Source organism: Eschrichtius robustus, chromosome 5, assembly GCF_028021215.1.
Source record: "Eschrichtius robustus isolate mEscRob2 chromosome 5, mEscRob2.pri, whole genome shotgun sequence".
Classification (NCBI taxonomy): domain Eukaryota; kingdom Metazoa; phylum Chordata; class Mammalia; order Artiodactyla; family Eschrichtiidae; genus Eschrichtius; species Eschrichtius robustus.
The window spans coordinates 25,962,477-25,983,935 of record NC_090828.1 but is presented as its reverse complement, the minus strand read 5'-3'; positions in this window follow the sequence as shown (position 1 = coordinate 25,983,935).

The following is a 21,459-nucleotide window of genomic DNA, read 5'->3' as shown; positions in this document are numbered from 1 at the left end:
AAGTTTATGAATGGCTAATAGAGAAAAGGCAAGTGTAAAAAGTTAAAAGGAGACAAATATGAAAGAAACAACTTTTTAGGGAAGCAATCATTTTTTTGAAAGGATAAGGAAAACACAGAATTCGTCATATCTTGGAGTAGTGCTGTTACCATCGTCTGTCCATCCTTGTTTTTTTAAAATGCATGGTTACAAAGAGAAAGAAAAGTGTAACTGCTCATTGATTACCAAGGATTCTTAAACAGAGACTCAAGGTTGAGTTTTAGGTACATGTAAAAATTTCTATTCTTATCCTTAAATCACTCTAAGTACTCAATTTGCTTCCCCTGGTTTAGCTGAATCCAGATTGAAAAAGGAAAAAAAATTATAAGAAAATTTAATTTTTCTGTTTGAAAAAATACTCAGAATAGTAATTTAGAATTGAAAACCTACAGAGAGTATTTCATTTTGAGTGTCTTTACTTTTGAATCAATTTTAGAAATAGTAATAGGCAAAAAAAAAAACAAAACATGTTTTACTGTGTTCCTGCTTATAAGCGACTGATTATGGAACAAACACATGGTACTGCATACGTTCTGTGTATTTACAGATAGAAGTATCAAAACAGAACCAGAGTTTAAAGTCTCCAATTCAGCTTTAGAGTAGAAGAAAAAATTAAGAAAAGGAGAAAAAGTCCTGTATGGATGAAAGGGGGAAGGTAAACTGTTTTTGGATCTAATACCTCAAAAATATTTTTATGAAGGACCAGAGGAAATTATGTAGTCAAGAATTAGGCAAGCTTCAGGATCTTGGGTTGATTTATTTATTTATTTATTTTTGGCTGCGTTGGGTCTTCGTTGCTGCACGTGGGCTTTCTCTAGTTGCGGCGAGAGGGGGCTGCTCTTTGTTGCGGTGCGCGGGCTTCTCATTGCTGTGGCTTGTCTTGTTGTGGAGCACAGGCTCTCGGCACGCGCGCGCGGGCTTCGGTAGTTGTGGCTCACGGGCTCTAGAGCGCAGGCTCAGTAGTTGTGGCACACGGGCTTAGTTGCTCCGGCATATGTGGGATCTTCTCAGACCAGGGCTCGAACCCGTGTCCCCTGCATTGGCAGGCGGATTCTTAACCACTGCGGCACCTGGGAAGTCCTTTGGGTTGATTTATTTTTAAGGTAACCCTTAGAATCTGTGAATTAAATTCATGAATATCTGTTTTTATTATCATTAATATTGTTTATTCTCTTATTCTAATTAATAAATAAAAATTATTTCTCCCAATCATATTCTTTCCACCTTAGCTACAAGGTAGACAATTCTGGTACTGTCTTTTAACACAAAGGAAGCTGATCAATTTTTGTTAAAAAATGTGAACTTAACTAAATAATAGAATAATGAGGGATGAAAATAATCTCTCCAAACAAAAACATTTCCAAACATTTGTCTCCCTCAATTTGGGAATGAAATTTTACATGTCCATGTTTTCTTGGTAATTCACTATCAACAATTCAGAGTAGAAATGAGCCTTGATTAGAAGTCAGGAGACCTAGGAGTCCTTTCTTTGCTATTAATATGGCATAAGAGGAGGCACTACTTTATAAAACATCATAAAATTGTAACGTCAAAATGTCTGTTCTGTGGTCAGAATTACAAAATAGACATAAGAAAAGCATTGGAGGTCTTAGGTGGGTTCCAAAACCAAAAACTAAACAAAACCTGTTTTGCTTTGGGCACCATATTTTGAGTTTCCATTTCCTTTTTATATATGCATATAAACAAGCTCTTCAGAGAGCACATCCAATACTGTTCTAGTGTAAAAATAATCAGAGCATATGATTTCGTATCTACTTTTAGCCATTTAAGCCCCACAGCTGCATTTTCCTATGCCTTTTTTGGGGGGGGGGGAGGAAGAAAACTGATCTTAAATAGCAGTTATGTCATATCTATGTTTTTTAGACATGTAACTGCTTCAGCAGCTCTTGGTGTCTGCATGTTTGGGGGGATAAAGTATCTATAGTCCTGGGTAACAATGTGCCTTTTCTTTATGACTTGAGAAGTTTTTACCTCTGTTTTTATCAGATCTCCACAATTGTGATATTCTTTTCTATGTATTCCTCTCATTACCAGTCGATGAAATACTCACCATTATATATTTCTTGTCAGCTCCTTATTACTGAATATCAGGTAATCATTAAGCCCTTCCTTACATGTCTGTCTCAGAGCTTGTTGCTAAAATAGTTTTCTTTGAACTTCATCTGCACTTATAACAATAATCTACCCTGCTGCATTTCTCCCAGGCTCAGGTCCTCCTTCATAATTTCCTTAGAAGTAGATCTATTCTAGTCAGCCCTGTTCATATCAGAAACTAATTTTCATCTTTTATCTGCTTTTTCCTAGACAGCAAGACAGTATAGGTGCGGCTTCACAATGATTAGAGGGATCAATTATCTACCAAAGTCCGGATCCCTCTTGAGAGCACAAATATCTGTTATGATGGGGACTCCACAACCTCACCAGAATTCTCATTCCAATTTCGGGCAGCCTTTGTTGGTGGGAAGACTTTCCTTTCATTGTGCCAAAATTTGCTTTTGTGAAACTCTTATTCACTGGTTCCCGTTTTGCTTCCTGTGTCCAACCAGAAATACATCTAATCTTGTTTCCACGTGATAGCCCAAGAGAGCCAGCAAATCCTGGTGTCCCATTGGACCCTAAGAGGGATAGAGTAGCTTGTAAGGGCTGAAATCACATTACCTACACAGCTTATGTTGTTTTGCCTTATTATTTAACAAAGATATGTTAAGGAAGTGTCTGATTCATTGTTTATGCTATTGTTTACAGTTGGGACTGACTGAAATATAACCCGAGTGGGATACCTGTATTAGTCTGCCATAACTGCTGTAAGCTGAAACCTGTTCCAAGTTTCTCTCCTAGGTTCTGGTGATTTGCTGGCAATCTTTGATGTTCCTTGAATTGTAAACTCATCACCTGAATCTCTATCTTCTTGTTCACATGATATTCTCTCTGTGTGTCTGTTATATGTTCAAATTTCCCCTTTTTATAAGGACATCAGTCATATTAGATTAAGGTCCAGCATAATAACTTCATCTTAACTTGATCATCTACAGAAATCTTGTTTCTAAATAGAGTTACATTCTGAGGTACTGGGGGGTTAGGATTTCAACATATGAATTTAACCTGTAACGATAATCAAATTTACAGGCTTATGAACTCTGACTCTGAGGAAGTTACTTAAATACTTTATGACTTACTTTCCTCTTTGACAAAAGGTCTATAACAATAGTACTTAACTTCACGGAGTTGTGATGAGGTGTAATGAGTTAGTGTAGGCAAAATGTTAGATCAATGTCTAACAGAGAGTAAATGTTTGTTAAATATGCTCTACTATTGTTATCATTGCTGCTTAGACTTAGCAAAGTTAATATTATAAAGCTATTTGTGCAAGACAAGGACCTCTGGCTATCTGCACTAGTGTGGATTGCCATGCCTCTGGCTGCAGGAGTCCAGACACATTCTCCTGTTGGTACCTGCAAGTCTCATGCCTCAGGTAAGAGCTCGATATTCAAGCAGAGGACTGTAAGATGGGAGCCTTTCTTTTGAGAGGGAGTGGAAAGCTGGAATATGCACTTGTACAAACCACTAGTCTTGAATCATGTATATTTTTGTCATACTAGTTGCCTGGTCACCATGGATGACAATCCAAGTGGTTCCAGTAGTTCCTTTATATGGTTTAGTTTATTTTTTATCAGCCAGCTTGCTCTTCTCCAAACATGATCCACTTTGATCATAATTCTTTTAAAAAAGGTCCCCGAATTTGAAAATATGACAATAGAGACAAAATATGATTTTTCCTGGAAATTATATTTCTTAATGTTTATTAGTTACTTTTCTTTCCTTTTTTTTTTTTAAATTTGGACTTTAAATTTATTTATGTATTTATTTATTTTTGGCTGTGTTGGGTCTTCATTTCTATACGAGGGCTTCCCCCAGTTGCGGCAAGCGGGGGCCACTCTTCATCGCGGTGCACGGGCCTCTCACCATCGCGGCCTCTCTTGTTGCGGAGAACAGGCTCCAAACACGCAGGCTCAGTAATTGTGGCTCACGGGCCTAGCTGCTCTGCGGCATGTGGGATCTTCCCAGACCAGGGCTCGAACCCGTGTCCCCTGAATTGGCAGGCAGATTCTCAACCACTGCGCCACCAGGGAAGCCCTCTTTCCTTTTTTTAAAGCAGATACTTCACAGTGAACTCATGGTGCTCTCTGATGCTTGCCCCAAAATGTCCTGTGTCCATGATAATGAAAATGTATGTGAGAGAGAAACGCAATATTTAGGAGAGAGATGATTGAGATAGATAGATAGATAGATAGATAGATAGATAGATAGATAGATAGGTAGATAGATGATAGATGCATAGATCGATGTATGGATAGATAGATAGATAGGCAGACTGAGAGATTTATTGCAAGGAATTGGATTAAGTAATTGTGGGGTGTGGCCAGGCAAGTTTGAAATCCATAGGGCAGTCCATCAAGAAAGGCAGAATGGAAACTTCAGCAGGAGCAGATGTTATAGTGGATAAGCAGAATTTCTTCTTCCTCAGGGAAATCTCAATTCTGTTCAAAATGTCTTTCAAAAGATTGAATCACACCCATCCAGATTGTGCAAAATAATCTCCTTACATAAAATCAACTGATTATCAATGTGAATCACATTTATAAAATACCTTCACGGCACCACCAAAATCAGTGGTAGACTGAGTAACTGGGTACTATAACCTCGCCAAGTTGACACATAAAACTGACCATCACAGAGACTCATTCCCACTCTAAAAATTATTAACAGTTGCCTGGAGTGCCATATTCAGAGGGATTCTGAGATTGTGTTTAGACTCAGCAGTAAGGTTACTTGGTAATATCTGCAAAGGCAAGGGGTGAGGGAACAGCCATTTATAGTATTTACTATTCCTAACCTAATAACAGATAAACAAAAATGCTAGTAATATATGGCCAACTGTGATTTATATAACAATAGAGATTCAAACAAAGTACTATACTATCAAGAAAAATGCAGCTGTATATCATGATGTAAGCACAGTCTCTCTAGAGCAATACACTACACGCTTAAAATTTTTCCACTAGCCAGTTTTTTAATTGAAGTATATAATTTAGTAAATTTGTTGAACAATACAAATAATATCTAAAGATGTCTAAGGTGGATTACATTTTCCTCCTTGGGAACTTAAGTTGTTCAAAGTGTTTAAAACATTCATCACATGTATATCATATTGTGTAGTTAGAATAAGTCAGAAGAAAATGTTTGTCAGAAGAGAGATTTCACCACCTCATCACTTCATTGGAATATTTAGAAAAATACTTGAAAATGTAATAAATATTTTAATCCTTTGTTTTAGAAAGGGTTTTCTTAGAGATAACTCTTAGACAAAATACTTAAACTGCAATTAGCCTTCCATGCACAGTTGTTTCCAGATGTTAAATCCTGTGCTTTCAATACTTTTGAAGCCCATATTTTCCCATTCAATTGGGTATTGTGTCTCATGTTTCCTTTAAAAAAATATATGGAGACCTGTAATTGTGGTTGAAATAATAGTTATTTATTTTCATAAAGATTTTTTTCCATGCAGAGAGATAGTAAAACTAATTAAAATAACTATGGTTGCAAACCTTTAAAAAAGAAGAAAAAAGCAGAGGGAAATATTTCTGCTGTAGTAAGAAAAAATATAGTAAATTATCTACTTACTGAAAAGACTGAGAAAGTTTTTGTGCTTGGCAATGTGCTACAAGATGAATAGAACAACACAGAAATCATCACATGTAGCTACTCAAAACAATTGTGCATGAAGCTCTTTCTAGAACACTGTCCTGTGAAGAGTAACCCCAGGAGTGTGTCCTGGATCCATGACCATGACCCCGTGCTCAGTGAGATCCTTAACACTAGAGAAGGTTCTTCAGGCTTGCCCAGCCACTTTTCCCATTCTGTGTGTCCACTCTCAATGTTCAGTCTCTTCTGACCCCAAATGTGTCTCTTCAGTTCTCTTCTTTATGATTATGTACCTTGCTTTGTATCTTACATATAATTCCTTGTCAAACACCAGTAGTGCTCAAGGCCTCTGTCATACTCAGGACTCTAGAGTCCCAAGAAGCCCCACTTGGATCACTTGTACAGCTCTTTTTTTCTCTGCTGATGGGTCAAACTGCCATTAAGAGCACCGATTCTGAAATCTTTGAATACTAGCAAAATTTTGCTGGGCCCCCAAATTTTGACCCTGCAACATCTGTTAACAGAGTTTTATGCTGGCTTATATTCTCTTTAACTACACTTCCACATTTCTTCCAGTGCTTTTATCTCCACATCCCAGAAACTCCCAAGCCTTGTTCCTCTTTAATGGTTAGTTTACTTGACAAATATATATTAAGTGTCTACTCAGTGCATGACTGGAGGCTACTGATGATGATAAAATGCTTTATTGTCCTACATTCCTCGAACCACTGGCATCTTTCCAGTTCCACATCTCTTTTACCCCATAAATTCTCCAAATTTAATGTCCCATGTTAATCTTAGATTCAATTAGTATAATGAGGTACCCATCTAATAGATGTATTGAGTTAGAGACAAGCTTGGAAAAGATAAACCAGTAGTTCTCAACTACAGGGATTTTGCCCCCAGGGCACACTTGCTAATGTCTGGAGGCATATCTGGTTGTCTCAGCTGGAGGAGTGGATCCTGCTGACATCTAGTGGGTGGAAGGCAGGGATGCTGTTGAACGTATTACAATGCACAGGACAGCCTTCCCCGAGCCCAAAATGTCAGCAGTGGTGAGGTTGAGAAATCTCGAGATAAACTAAAGGAGACTTAAAACTAATTTTTGGTATGGATGATTGCTAAAGACACAGGTGAATTATCAATCTGTATTTTTACTAAAAAGAGAATAACCTTACATTTCTGAAACAGATCCTTTAGTTTAAAGAAAAAAACAAAAACTTTCTGATTCTTAATTGTTTTAGCAGAAGTCCAGAGTATGTGGGCATTTTTCTTGAATCGTTTCAAGTATATTCCTGCCTAAAGGCAGTGGAGAAAATATGAGCACATTTCAGGATTTTTACAACATTATTAGCATTCTGGGAACAACAAATACCAGTTCACCAAATAAACAAACAAAACCCAAAAGACATGTCACTCACTGCTCTGGGACTTTTCCTGATTTTCTTCTACTATTGTTGATTATGAAATTATCTTCTTTATATATCAATATTATATTTTCAGTCTCATCATTGATGGTTATAATAGTTGCTATTACCAGCAAAATAGCCTAATGATTGACATCAAAAATCTTGGTTCATTTTCTCAAGATCCATATTTGTGTCACCTCTATGGTAAATAGCTGCAATTGCTGTACTATTTGGAGTTCATTTGTACTCAACTGTTTGGAGTTGATTTGTGTTCTTCAACATTTGAGCAATAAATTGTCCCTTTAGTTGATAGCTATCTTAATGCAAAATACACAGGAATGCAATTTTGTAATAGTTCATCCTTGTGACTATATAGTTGTTCTATTCATTGTGTTGTCTTAGCTTGTTTCTACTAAAGATGAAATTTAAAAACCATTATAGGACTTCCCTGTTGGCGCAGTGGTTAAGAATCCGCCTGCCAATGCAGGGAACACGGGTTCGAGCCCTGGTCTGGGAAGATCCCACATGCCGCGGAGCAACTAAGCCTGTGAGCTGCAAGTATTGAGCCTGTGCTCTAGAGCCCACGAGCCACAACTACTGAGCCCGTGAGCTATAGCTGCTGAAGCCCGCGTGCCTAGAGCCCATGCTCTGCAACAAGAGAAGCCACCGCAATGAGAAACCCGCACACCCAAACGAAGAGTAGCCTCCACTCTCCGCAACTATAGAAAGCCCGCATGCAGCAGCAAAGACCCAATAAATAAATAAATTTATTTTTTAAAAATCATTTTAAATTTAAAAATTCAGGTCACTTACACCTGAAGTAAGAGGATTGATTTTTTTCATAATTATAATTTCTAATGCTTTTAATTAAATTACAGAAAGTTCCTGCATTAAATGAAATTTGGCATTCCTTGACTGTCTGGAGTGGCCATTTTGAGGGGGTTTGATTGATTTAATTTTTTCCCAAGTATTAGTAATCTCTACCTCCACTTACCTTGCTTCGGGAGAAAATGTCACTTTCTATCTTAGGTTATAGCTGTGTACGTACATGTCTTACCCTTCCTTTTAGATTACAAACCGCAGAAAAGGAATGTGCCCTTCTCAACCTTATATCTCCTGACACACTCAGTCAAATTTCTGGAAATTAGAGTTGCATATATAACCATATATATCTTCTATATCTGTAATTAAAGTGAAACTGAATTGATCCTCTAACGTATTCGAAAAAAACCACAGGAGTCAGTCAAGAGTTTGATATGGCTCTGGCATTAATAAGCATGAGCTATGTGACCTGAGGCAAGTTATCTGATCTCTTTGGGCATCAAGTCTTCCAGTCTAAGTATGATTTTTTTTTTTAGCCATCTACCTAGATATAAAATGAGCAATGAGCTCTGTTCCCATTTTCCCTCAGAGATGCGTAGAAACAAACTTCCCTTATTCAGGCAAAAATACCTGCTCCTGAGAGCTTGAATAAGAGTCTAAAAGTCATGGTCTTCTGGCATCTGCTCTTATAAGTGGAGAAAATAGTTGAAGGCAGCTTCTGGCTTTGGAAGCCTCTGGCACTTATAGGTCTTTTCAGTAGGGTCCCAGTGTCAATTCCTTTTCTACTGAGTGTCCAATCTGGGGTATTACTAGCGCTCACTATACCTCATACTAGGCAAGTCAGCAGGTGACTGGAAGAGATTCATATAGGTAAATGTAAATGCCGCACACCATGTAGGCAGAAAATCTGGGAGCAGTTAGTAATAAAACTATTGTTGCTCTGCTCCAAACCCACCTTCCTATACTCTGCTTTGTGATACCGGGATTAGGAATGTGCAAACCACACTTCTCCTTTCCAGCTGGCTCCTGGTTAAGCTCTCCTAATAGGGGGCTTAGAGGGAGCCTGGAAGGGTGGATGAAAGAAAAAGAAGTTGTTCTTTCCTGTTTGCTTTCCCTTTCTGTTAGTATCACCCAGGCTGCAGTACCTGGCCCTGTTTCCATTTTTTTCTGTATTCGCAGTACCAGCCTCATCGTACCCCTCAGAGCTATCAGCCAGGTGGCGGATGCACCTTTTCAGAAGTCTTAGTATGAGCTCCAAAGCATCCCTACTCCAAGATTCTGTGTTCCGACAACCCCGACCTTGTTCTTTTGCTCCCCCAGCTCCGGCAGTGGTAACTGCTTCCTGCAGTGTTACTTAGCTCAGTGTGACTTTGTTCATCCTTCTTGCCTTTACTGTCCTCCAGTAACTATAAACCCAGTTCTTTATATTAAATGACATTTTCCTGGACTGGACTAAGACTAATACAACAGTTATATTCAAATATCCAAACAGGCAGATGCACTAGGCCAGTAGTCAATAATGGAAACCTAAACACAGGTCTGGGGTTTAAACATGGAACTCTGGTACCACACTGTGTATATGTGAGAGTGTATGTGTGTATGCAGAGCATGGAGAGTGAGAAAAAGCCTAGACCCAGTTTATCTAAAGAGCTAAAGAGCTTGGGAAACCAAGGCAGTTACTATCACTTTAAAAACTTAAGGATTCTTAAAATAGCAAAATAGCCCAACTGCTGACTTCATCCAGCAACATCTACCCTAAACTACAGCAATAAAAAGAAACTTGGATTCCACTAGTGAAACAAAATAAAATAAAAATTATAAGGGAACCATGGAAAGAACAAAGGCTGTCTCCATCTGCCATGTTTGCAAGAGGCAAAGGCTAAGGCCCAAGATGAAAGGTAGCCACAGGCAGATGTGGAAGAAAATAGTTCTAATTTGTGTCTAGTATCCGTCCCTTATCTCCACCATTGCCTTTTAACAAACAGTGCCTTCTCCTTTACCTCAGAAATTGGATGTGATGGTCCAGACCACTAGGGCCTCTGCATAATATCAGGAAAGTAGAAGAATATCAGGGAAATAGGAAGAGGTAAAGAAAATACATGCAGACTGAGATGCCAGCTTCCAGCACTCATTTCCACTCCCTCCCCTTACCTCTAGGCTTAATGAATTACAAATCTAAGAGGATGGCCTTATCCCAATGCTGGTGTTTTGAAAGGAGAAAAAATTAAAGATGAAAACTTGAGGAGACTAATTGCCTTGGGAAGTGGGAGCAAATAAGCATAATATACAGTGGTTCTGTCATTCCTGGGACTCTCCATCCTAGAAAATAAATAAATACAAAGATAAATAGGAAGATTTACAATAACTGTAGAATAAATAGAGATCAGATATAAGAATTCTCCCAGAAAGCAGTAGAAAATAAGAAAAGATAGAAAATGTAATTAAAAAGATAAAAGATTAGAATACGATAAAAGTAGAAGTAACAGCCTCAGAAGTTTCAGTGTACAAAGATCCACACTGAACACACTTTTGGAGAAACAACTTCAACAATTTAAGAGTTGCTACAGGAGATTATAAGAAATAAAATGATCAAAGACTCAGTCAACTTAATGTTATTTTAGGGGAAGAAAGCTAAGACAAATAAAAAAGGAGGATAAAGTATATCCTTAGTAAACTGATACTAAGATTTAAGACAGTATCAACATATTGAGATGTAAAGGATATAAGAGCCTGTTGTAGTACTCAGAGTATGTTAGGGGAAAGATATATATTCTCCTAGGGAGCAGCAGAAGGGAGTAAAAAGATAGAAAATATAAAAGAAAAGGTAAAATCATTAGAGGATAAATGTAAAAGTAGTCTATATATTCAAGAAATCCATAAGGATTAAAATCATGAGTAGGGATCTTAACTTATAGTTACTCATAATAAGAACAGAAATAATGTATAACTTAAACCAAAGAAGAAAACTCTGTCTCCAGAAGGCAGGGGAAGGAAACAAAATGTACAGTATGTGGAAATATGAAATAAGATGACAAAAATAAATCATAACAACTACAATATATAAATGGGTTATCTCACCAATTAACAGTTATTAAAAGCACAATAAAATCTAAAATACCAAAATCACATATATATTTGACCCTTGAACAACATGGGTTTGAACTGTGCCGGTTCCCTTATAGGTCGATTTTTTTTTCAATATATATGCACTGCAGTACTACATGATCCCAGGTTGGTTGAATCAGCAGATGAGAAATAGGAGACACAGAGGGCTGACTGCAAAGTCATGCATGAATATTTGTCTGTTGTCCAACCCACTCTCTGTTCAAGGGTCAACTGTACCATGTTCTTGCTCATGATGCAATAAAATTAGACATTAAAACAGATTAATAACAAAAATCCAATATATCGAAACTAAACAATATCTCAGTGAAGAATCCTTGTCTTTAAAGGGAAATTAAGAAATATTTAAAGCTGAATAATGAGAACACTATATGTTAAACTTGTGAGACACAGCTAAAGCTGTAGTTAGAAGAAAATTTAGAGATTTAAATACTTTTATTATAAAACAAGGAAGGTTAAAATAAATCAGCAAAAGTTTTAACTTCTTTCAGAAACTGAAACAAAAGCAATCAAATCACCCAGAGACTTAGGCAGTTATGAATGGGTATCTCTAGTTAGGAGAACTGGTAACTCTAGTTAGGGTTTCAAAGTTGGAGATTTGGTCTCAGGAGGCTTAGTGATTAGAAATGAGATGAAAAATCAGTGATGGAGTCAGAGTCACAATGGCCAGGAGAGAAATTTCTATAGTATGAAAAGAGACATCTTTAAGTTCTTCATATGCACACGATTTTGGTCTGATTAAGGTAGGGGCTGAGCACACAATGCAGCAAGAACAGTGCTAGGAGCATTTTATTGTTTTAAAAATTAAAGACTTCTGGAGTCATATATATTTGGTCTATATCTCACCACCGTTTCTACCACTAGCCATGTGTGACCTTGGGCAAAATATTTCACCCCTCAGACTCAGTTTCCTTCTTTATAAAATAAGACTGATAGAAGTACCTAACAGGGTTTTTGCAAGGAACAATGAAATATATATATATATATATATATATATATATATATATATATATACACACACACACACACACACATATATATTGTTATAAGTGTTAACTGCTGTTACTTTTAGCAAGAAAACAAGGACAAATGCTCCTCGCTCTGCAACACCCCTAGCAGCAAACTCGTAACACTCTACTGATGAGCTCACCTTTTTAGTAGCAACTACTTTGTGCTATCACTTTTTATAAAAATATATTCTTTGTATATATTTCCCTAAAGTATGGAAGCCAGACACATCCAAATGCCACGTTATTGAATCCCAGATTGTGTTACCTCATAGACCAGCTATTCTTCTCTGAGGCCTGGAAGAAGGCTACCAACATTACTTTGTCTCAATTTTACTATTTTCCCTCAAGATCTGACACTTCCCCTTTCCCCCACCACAAGCACCGTGTCTTAGAGTGTAAATCTTGTCACTCATCTTGAGATATGACTGAATATGGTTATTATCATGGAAAGTGAACTATCACCCCAAGGTCTACCTTGTTCCTGCCCCAAGAGCAGAAAGAAATATACGCACCAAAAAACATGGGAATGACTGTTGCCCCCTATTTAACATGCAAACGTAACTCAAATAACTAGTTATGCTATGATAATTTCTCATTTGGGAGCAATAAAAACTAAAACTTGAATGGGTCAAGTATTGAGTACTGAAATTTGCAGTGTAAACAGATCCCTTTGGAAAGTTCAGTCTACAAAGTTCTTGAGAAATTTCCTTCTATATTAGGTCATCACTTAGTTCTGAAGATTAGCTTTTATCTGTCGTATTTTGGATATATGACTCCTCCAGTAATTTGAATAGTATGAACAATTGCTTTGAAACAATGAGGACAGTTTTGGCATATACTCAAAGCTCATTTTTTCTGTAAACTTCAGATTAATATTTACCTATTAAAATTATTATATGACTGTTTTGTTGTTATATTTTAATAAATTAGGTTAGCTTTCCCTAAACTTTCCTGATCATAAGAATTATCTGGACTGATTGTTAAAAATACAGATTGCAGGGAATTCCCTGGAAGTCCAGTGGTTAGGACTCTGCACTTTCACTGCTGAGGGCCTGGGTTCGATCCCTGGTTGGGGAACTAAGATAACACACACACACGCACACAAAATAATAATAAATAAATTAAATAAAAATAAAAATAAAGATTGTAGTGCTCTCCTGAATCAGAATCTCTAAGGAGGGGACCTGAGAATCTTATTTTAAATTAGAACCTCATGATTCTTTATACTCAGAATGATTTAGAAATATCAATAACTGGTAGAGAGGAAAGAGTCCTAGACGGTTTGAGAATATCTGATTGTCATTCTGAATCCCCTGTGAGTGAATTCTCTGTCTTATAATATTCTGCTTATTTTTAAGCTGTACAAATTAGCAAATCCAATACATTCTAGGAATAAAGAAAGAATGGGCCTCTATATTCAGCAGAATAAGTGTGGCACACTTAAAGATAAATCTCACACTCACTTTCTAGGTTAACACTAAAATGATCAGCAACCAAAAAAAATTTTGAGGTCGTTGCAAGACGTGTGATGACAATGATTCAGTGCAATCAAAGGAGCTGAGCAAAGGGGCTAAGAGAACAGTTTACCTAGTTTACCTAGGTAGAATCAAAGCTCCACAATTTTCTTGGTTGACCTTTGGTGAGTTACTTCTCTGTGCATCTGTTTCTTCAACTGTAAACAGGAGATAATGACAGGTTCTCCCTCATAGGATTGTTGTGAGGATTGAATACACTAATTCATGTAACTCATTTAAAATGATAGCATGTTAGCAGTTCCTATTATTACTATTACAATATATTTATTTTTAGAGTATTTTTAGAGTATGTATATACATGCAAAGGAGTCTTATACATTCAATGTATAATCCAGGTATTGTACTAAGTAGTACTTTATATTGATTATCTCACCTAATCCTCACACCAGTCATTTGTGATTATTTTTAGCCCCATTTTATAGGTTGCAAAGGTTACGTAGTTAACCCAAAGTGATATAATTACGAAGAGGTGGTTCAAGGTGAGTGTTGTGATTGTTTATAGCTTAGAGAGACCACATCCAGCTTGGGACAATTAGCATTATTGACCCCGATTACTACACATATTTGTAACCTCTTACCAGTAAGATAATTTTCCTAAGGTCTTAGCCTGAGTTAGTGTGTGCAAAGCAGGCTGTTCTTTATTAGTAGCTTTGTTTAGCTTAGAGTATTTTCATTAGTTTACATTTCTCAGGCATCATTCCTATGAGAAAGCATTTTTCTGGAAGATGGTAAAGGATGTGGGTCCATTTAATTAAGGCCAAAAGAGCTCAAAGGGATCACCTCTGTAAGACCTAATATTTAAATGAAGTAGTCCTTGGGATCTCACTAAGGAAAAGGGTTTTAAACTAAGTTTGAAGGAACTTTTGTTGAGAACTACAAGGGCAAAGAGGAAAAGACTTTTTGAACCTCCCTGAATAAAATAAAGCCTTAGTCAGAAAGGGTAAGCATACAAATTTAATGTTGTCTTTCCTCACAGGAGACCTATGAAAATGAAAGGACATCTTTTTATATTTTTAATTTGAAAATTGCATAAAAGTTGCAATACAGAAGTGATGGGACCTCAAAAATGTAGGGGAACATGTGCCAGGACCAGAGAACTTCCTTCCACAGAATTCTGTCCATGGAGGAAAAAGGCTTTCATGCCATTTGGGTCTCATCTATAAGAAATTTATCTCTGTTGACCACTTGTGCCCTGTACAGTATAAATCTGGACTGTCATAAAGTCAAACCAGAGCATTTTGCAATGATTTTCCAAACAGAGAGTACATGCTGCATTTCAGAGTCTATTTCCTCAAGTTGTGATTTGACTGATAAGAGACCCTCAAGGTCTTGAGAATAAGGATCACTGACATTTTCAAATAGAGAAAAATATAGTCCACACAATGTTTTCCATTCATTCAGAAAGCTTGTACTCTTTGGCAGTATAAAAACTTTGAATAAGATTTAGGAATATGCTTTTCTTAATATTTCACAGTTCTTAATTTAATACACACTGAAAATAGTCGCTTTTTTTCTCTATCATCATGAAAAAAAGTCAGAAAATCTTGTTTTATGATGAGATATGAATTTGTTTAAGTAGTTAATCTAGTTCAAGATTGGGTGGAACATGCTATTCATTCAAGCAGCTATATGTTCTTTATTTAAAAAGGCACAAACAGTTAAACTTACATATTTTTGATCTAAAAAGTGTGGTTTGGCGCAAAAAAAATCACCTATTAATGTTTTATTTTTATGTGGGCTAATATCCAGATTTTATTCTTCCTTTAGTCTTGCTTTGCAGAGTGTATCAAAAGTTAATTAAAATATCTCATTACTAAAGAACAAATTCATATTATATCTGAATGATCTACCCTATATTGCTTTTTTATTTCATCTTTTAAGACCAAATCTATCCAAATAGTTCTCAATATGAAGTCCAAATCAGGATCCTTTGAAGGACAACATAAAAATAAAAAGAGTTATTGTTAGAGGGTGAGTGAGGTAAATAAGAGGAGCAGGACTACATGTAAAAAGTGAAACCACTTCAAATTTCAATATGCTTCCAAAACCAAAAAAAATGTCCATGCAGATGAAAATACATGTTAATTCAAAAATAGGGGGGGCCTTCAAGATGGCAGAGGAGTAAGGCGTGGAGATCAACTTCCACCCCACAGATACATCAAAAATACATCTACATGTGGAACAACTCCTACAGAACACCTACTGAACGCTGGCAGAAGACCTCAGACTTCCCAAAAGGCAAGAAACTCCCCAGGTACCTGGGTAGGGCAAAAGAAAAGAGGAAAAACAGAGACAAAAGAGTAAGGATGGGACCCACCTCAGGGAGGGAGCTGTGAAGGAGGAAAAGTTTCCACGCACTAGGAAGCCCCTTCACTGGTGGAGACGGGGGGTGGGCGGGGGGGAAGCTTCGGAGCCACAGAGGAGAGCGCGGCAACAGCAGTGCAGAGGGCAAAGCGGAGAGATTCCCACACAGAGGAGCTGTGCTGACCAGCACTCACCAGTCTGAGAGGCTTGTCTGCTCACCTAGGATGGATTGGGGCTGGGAGCTGAGGCCAGGCTTCGGAGGTCAGATTCCAGGGAGAGGACTGGGGTTGGCTAGGTGAACACAGCCTGAAGGGAGCTAGTGCGCCACAGCTAGCTGGGAGGGAGTCCAGGAAAAAGTCTGGAACTGCCTAAGAGGTAAGAGACCATTGTTTCAGGGTGCAAAAGGAGAGGGGATTCAGAGCGCCACCTAAACGAACTCCAGAGGCGGGAGCGAGCTGCGGCGATCAGCACGGACCACAGAGACGGGCATTAAACGCTAAGGCTGCTGCTGCAGCCACCAAGAAGCCTGTGGGCAAGCACAGGTCACTATTCACACCTCCCCGTCCGGGAGCCTGTGAAGCCCGCCACTGCCAGGGTCCCGTGATCCAGGGACAACTTCCCCGGGAGAACGCACGGCGCGCCTCAGGCTGTTGCAACATCATGCCAGCCTCTGCTTCTGTAGGGCCGCCCCACATTCCATACCCCTCCCTCCCTCCCTCCCTTCCACCTGAGTGAGCCAGAGCCCTCTAATCAGCTGCTACTTTAACCCCGTCCTATCTGGGCGGGAAAGAGACACCCTCAGGTGACCTACATGCAGAGGTGGAGCCAAATCCAAAGCTGAACCCCAGGAGCTGTGCAAACAAAGAAGAGAAAGGGAAATTTCTCCCAGCAGCCTCAGAAACAGTGGATTAAATCGCCACAATCAATGTGATGTACCCTGCACTATGGAATACCTGAATAGACAATGAATCATCCCAAAACTGAGGCAATGGATTTTGGGAGCAACTGTAGACTTGGGTTTTACTTTCTGCATCTAATTTGTTTCTGGTTTTATGTTTATCTTAGTTTAGTATTTAGAGCTTATTATGATTTATAGATTTGTTTATTGATTTGGTTGCTCTTTTCCCTTTTTTTAAAAATATATATATTTTTCTTTTTCTCTTCTTGTGAGTGTGTATGTATATGCCTCTTTATGTGACTTTGTCTCTATAGTTTTGTTTTTACCATTTTTCTGTCTGTACAATTTTTTTTTTTTTTTTTTAGAATAGTTTTTAACATTTGTTACCATTAGTGGATTTGTTTTTTGCTTTGGTTGCTCTCTTCTTTCTTTCCTTCTTTTTTTTATTACTTTTTTATTTTTCTATTTTTAATAATTTTTTATTTTAATAACTTTTTAATTTAACTTTATTTTATTTCTTTCCTTCTTTCTTTCCTTCTTTCTTTCTTTCTTTCTTTCTTTCTTTCTTTCTTTCTTTCTTTCTTTCTTTCCTTCCTTCCTTCCTTCCTACTTTCTTTCTTTCTTTCTTTCTTTCTTTCTTTCTTTCTTTCTTTCTTTCTTTCTTTCTTTCTTTCTTTCTTTCTTTCTTTCTTTCTTTCTTTTTTCCCTTTTCTTCTGAGCCATGTGGACCCTTTTCTTCTGAGCCGTGTGGATGACAGGGTCTTAGTGCTCCTGCTGGGTGTCAGGCTTGAGCCTCTGAGGTGGAAGAGCCGAGTGCAAGACATTGGTCCACCAGAGACCTCCCGGCCCCATGTAATATCAAATGGCGAAAGCCCACCCAGAGATCTCCCTCTCAATGCAAAGACCCAGCTCCACTCAACAACCAGCAAGCTACAATGCTGGACGCCCCATACCAAACAACTAGCAAGACAGGGACACATCCTAAAACATTAGCAGAGAGGCTGCCTAAAATCATAATAAGTTCACAGACACTGCAAAACACACCACCGGACACGGTTCTGCCCACCAGAAAGAAAATATCCAGCCTCATCCACCAGAACACAGGCACCAGTCCCCTCCACCAGAAGCCTACACAACCCACTAAACCAACCTTACCCACTGGGGGCAGACACCGAAAACAATGGGAAATATGAATCTTCAGACTGGGAAAATGAGACCCTAAACACAGTAAGCTAAGCAAAATGAGAAGACAAAGAAATACACAGCAGATGAAGGAGCAAGGTAAAAACCCACGAGACCAAACAAATGAAGAGGAAAAAGGCAGTCTACATGAAAAAGAATTAAGAGGAATGATAGTAAAGATGATCCAAAATCTTGGAAGTAGAATGGAGAAAATACAAGAAATATTTAACCTGGACCTAGAAGAACAAAAGAGCAAACAATGATGAACAACACAATAAATGAAATTAAAAACTCTCTAGAAGGAATCAATAGCACAATAACTGAGGCAGAAGAATGGATAAGTAACCTGGAAGATAAAATAGTGGAAATAATTACCACAGAGCAGAATAAAAAAAAAGAATGTAAAGAATTGAGGACAGTCTCAGAGACCTCAGGGACAACATTAAATGCACCAACATTCGAATTATAGGGGTCCCAGAAGAAGAAGAAAAAAAAAAAGGGACTGAGACAATATTTGAAGAGATTATAGTTGAAAACTTCCCTAATATGGGAAAGGAAATAGTCAATCAAGCCCAGGAAGCACAGAGAGTCCCATACAGGATAAATACAAGGAGAAACATGCCAAGACACATATTAATCAAACTATCAAAAATTAAATACAAAGAAAAAATATTAAAAGCAGCAAGGGAAAAGTGACAAATAACATACAAGGGAATCCCCATAAGGTTAACAGCTGATCTTTCAGCAGAAACTCTGCAAAACAGAAGGGAGTGGCAGGACATATTTAAAGTGATGAAATGGAAAAACCTACAACCAAGATTAATCTATCCAGCAAGGATCTCATTCAGACTCAGTGGAGAAATTAAAACCTTTACAGACAAGCAAAAGCTAAGAGAATTCAGCACCACCAAACCAGCTTTACAACAAATGCTAAAGGAAATTCTCTAGGCAGGAAACACAAGAGAAGGAAAAGACCTACAATAACAAACCCATAACAATTAAGAAAATGGTAATAGGAACATACATATCCATAACTACCTTAAATGTGAATGGATTAAATGCTCCAACCAAAAGACATAGACTGGCTGAATGGATACAAAAACAAGACCTGTATATATGCTGTCTACAAGAGACCCACTTCAGACCTAGGGACACATACAGACTGAAAGTGAGGGGATCTAAAAGAAATTCCATGCAAATGGAAATCAAAAGAAAGCTGGAGTAGCAATTCTCATACCAGAAAAAAAGACTTTAAAATAAAGACTATTACAAGAGACAAAGAAAGACACTACATAATGATCAAGGGACCAATCCAATAAGAAGATTTAACAATTGTAATTATTTATGCACCCCAACATAGGAACACCACAATACAAAAGGCAAATGTTAACAGCCTTAAAATGGGAAATCAACAGTAACACAATCATAGTAGAGGACTTTAACACCACACTTTCCCCAATGGACAGATCATCCAAAATGAAAATAAATAAGGAAACACAAGCTTTAAATGATACATTAAACAAGATGGACTTAATTGATGTTTATAGGACATTCCATCTGAAAACAACAGAATGCACTTTCTTCTCAAGTGCTCATGGAACATTCTCCAGGATAGATCATATCTTGGGGCACAAATCAAACCTTGGTAAATTTAAGACATTGAAATTGTATTAAGTACCTTTTCCAACCACAACACTATGAGACTAGATATCAATTACAGGAAAAAAACTGCAAAAAATACAAAAACATGGAGGCTTAACAATACACTACTAAATAACCAAGAGATGACTGAAGAAATCAGAAAGGAAATCAAAAAATACCTAAGATCAAATGACAATGAAAACACGATGACCCAAAACCTATGGGATGCAGCAAAAGCAGTTCTAAGAGGGAAGTTTATAGCAATAAAATCCTACCCCAAGAAACAAGAAACATCTCAAATAAACAACCTAACCTTACACCTAAAACAATTAGAGAACAAAGAACAAAAATACCCCAGTGATAGCAGAAGGAAAGAAATCATAAAGATCAGATCAGAAATAAATGAAAAAAGAAATGAAGGAAACGATAGCAAAGATCAATAAAACTAAAAGCTGGTTCTTTGAGAAGGTAAGCAAAATTGATAAACCGTTAGCCAGACTCATCAAGCAAAAAGGGAGCAGACTCAAATCAACAGAATTAGCAATGAAAAAGGAGAAGTAACAACTGACACTGCAGAAATAAAAAGGATCATGAGAGATTACTACAAGCAACTATAGGCCAATCAAATGGACAACCTGGAAGAAATGGACAAATTCTTAGAAAAGCACAACCTTCTGAGACTGAACCAGGAAGAAATAGAAAATACAAACAGAGCAATCACAAACACTGAAATTGAAACTGTGATTAGAAATCTTCCAACAAACAAAAGCCCAGGACCAGATGGCTTCACAGGTAAATTCTATCAAACATTTAGAGAAGAGCTAACACTTATCCTTCTCAAATTCTTCCAAAATATAGCAGAGGGAGGAATCCTCCTCAACTCATTCTACGAGGCCACCATCACCCTGATACCAAAACCAGACAAAGATGTCACAAACAAAGAAAACTACAAGCCAATATTACTGATGAACATCAATGCAAAACTCCTCAACAAAATACTAGCCAGCAGAATCCAACAGCACATTACAAGGATCATACACCATGATCAAGTGGGGTTTATCCCAGGAATGCAAGGATTATTCAATATACACAAATCAATCAATGTGATAAAGCATATTAACAAATTGAAAGAGTAAAACCATCTGATCATCTCAATTGATGCTGAAAAAGGTTTTGACAAAATTCAACACCGATTTATGATAAAACCCTCCAGAAAGTAGGCATAGAGGGAGCTTACCTCAACATAATAAAAGCCATATATGACCAGCCCACAGCCAACATCATTCTCAATGGTGAAAAACTGAAACCATTTCCACTAAGATCAGGAACAAGACAAGGTTGTCCACTCTCACCACTATTATTCAACATAGTTTTGGAAGTTTTAGCCACAGCAATCAGAGAAGAAAAAGAAATAAAAGGAATCCAAATCAGAAAAGAATAAGTAAAACTGTCACTGTTTGCAGATGACATGATAGTATACATATAGAATCCTAAAGATGTTACCAGAAAACTGCTAGAGCTAATCAATGAATTTGGTAAAGTAGCAGGATACAAAATTAATGTATGGAAATCTCTTGCATTCCTATACACTAATGATGAAAAATCTGAAAGAGAAATTAAGGAAACACTCCCATTTACCATTGCAACAAAAAGAATAAAATACCTAGGTATAAACCTACCTAAGGAGACAAAAGACCTGTATGCAGAAAACTATAAGACACTGATGAAAGAAATTAAAGCTGATACAAACTGATGGAGAGATATACCATGTT